This window comes from Nicotiana attenuata, unplaced genomic scaffold (assembly GCF_001879085.1).
Source record: "Nicotiana attenuata strain UT unplaced genomic scaffold, NIATTr2, whole genome shotgun sequence".
Taxonomy (NCBI): Eukaryota; Viridiplantae; Streptophyta; class Magnoliopsida; order Solanales; family Solanaceae; genus Nicotiana; species Nicotiana attenuata.
In genome coordinates, this window is record NW_017673541.1 from 1,734 (window position 1) to 3,904 (window position 2,171).

The window sequence follows — 2,171 nt, forward strand, 5'->3', positions numbered from 1 at the left end:
TCCTCTGCCTGATAGGCCGCAGAGATCCAAGAGCCGAATTCTAGACGGTTGACATCTTCGGAGTTATAGCCCGCCCGGTCTGGGGAATCAGAACTATACCCACAAGTTTCACGAGCGACACGGACTATGCGCCGTTGCTCTTGAACCTCTGCCTCGGTAGCTCGACCCGCAGCTAAGAACTCCTCGAAGACGACCAATCTGGCCTCGGCGTATACCCACATATCATGCGCCTCACGACGCGCATCCTCACCAGGCCTTGACGCAGCAGTCCGCTTGAGGACTTCAATCTCAGCCGCCTTGGCATCAAGCTCGGAGGTCAGAGCGGCAACCTTGACCCGCAAATCAGCAGCTTCCGCCGCTACCCCCCGGCCAACCTCCAACTCTTCTTCTTTAGACTGGAGAAGAGTCTCCAGCTCAATATTCCGGGCCAGGGCGGTCATCAGCTGCTCATCAATCTGCTCTAACTCGGCCACCCTCCTTCTCAGCTGGGCCTCCGACTCCTCCAAACCCTCACGAAAAACTTGAAATTCCGGGTCTTGCTTGAGTAGGTCCGCCAGCGCTTGATGCTTGACTCGGCACCGCGATATTTCTTTACCACCTTGTTAAAGGTGGCTGCCTTCCTTTGCGCTCGCCACCCCCTCTCTATCTCCAAAATGAGAGTCTAAAAAAAAAAAGAGGAAAAGGATGAAGGGCAAGTCAGCATGTATCAAAATTTATTTTACGATACATGAAGAGAATCGAAAAATACCTGTAAGGCCGCACCGGCAACCCTCCGGGATAGTTCCTCGTCGCTAACCCCTTGTAACATTTCACGCTCAGCGGCCGCACATAGTAGGGTCATATCCACTGCGGCCTGCTCGCTGTGTTGCAACAGGTTATACCCCCCCAGGATCAGAATTCGACGGTTGGATCTACCTACCGTCATCCCAACACGGGCCGGACCCCGCGTTGACGCTTCTGCATCTGCCTGGGCGACCTCAGGGCCCACCCTCTCGGCACCATCATCCGCCCCTCCAACGGCAGCCAACGAGCCAATTTTCGGAATGCGTGTTGGCCTGGCGTCAGGAACAGTCCCCCTTTGGACAGCCGACCTCCCGGAACGGATGGCATCCGCCATAAAAACAGGCTTTGACTCCCGACGAGGCTCACTCGCCCCCTAATCTACCGTGGCTACCCCCTTGCCGGTTATCAACCGACTTCTCTTTCTTTCCGGCATCTCCTCACTATTAGAGGACCCCTCCACAGCCCGAGGGGATGGCATCGAAGGAGTCGCTCCCCTCGCGGACGCCGCCACAGGCAGCGGTTGAGGAACCTCCGTGGCGTCATCACTGGGCGAACCACAGGGTATGTATCCACCTTCAGAATCGATCCTCGCCCCAGGTAGGATGACGACTCTCTTTTTCTTCTTCTTAGGGGCGCTCCGACCTGCCAAACACGAACAAGTCAGGTAACGAACACGTAAGGAATCCCCGAACCGTAGCCAAAGAATTACCTAACGGGCCGTACTGTCGAAGAAAGGCAGCCCAGGTATGGCACTCCTCCGCATAGGGTATTATTCTTCCCACCCACGATTTAATGTCATCAACGAGCTGGGGTGGAGAAGCCCTCGCTGCGAATAAAAAAGAGAAGAAAGAAAAACAAAGGTCACAATGGCCGTATGGTCGAAAGCGCAAGCGGCACTGAAATTTAAAAATAGAAATACTTACGTTCTGGATTCCATTTTTCCTGGAAACCCTCGGGATTCGACACCAGGTGCTCCGTCCTGATGTAGAAATATTTACGCCAAAAACGGCGGTTGGGCTTATCATCGGCTTGAACGACCAAGCCCTTTGCGCCACGACCTTTCAACTACAGCATGGTACCCCTCAGATAACCACCGCTGAACAACTGTAAGAGGTGGTGAACTGAGACGCTGCACCCAGCCCTGGACGCATAGGTGGTCATGATACGACACACCTTCAAAGTATAAGGAGTAAGCTGGGCCGGACACACATTGTAAAAACGGCAAAGCTCCTCCGCCAGAGTATAGACTGGAAGGTCGTAACCGATCAAGAACGGGTACTCGTAGAAGGCGCAATATCCAGGCCGGTGCACATTGGCATAATCTGTCCCGGCCGGAACCATGTCCACGTGGTCCGGAATAAGGTGCGTCTCTCGCAGCTCGTCTAAAT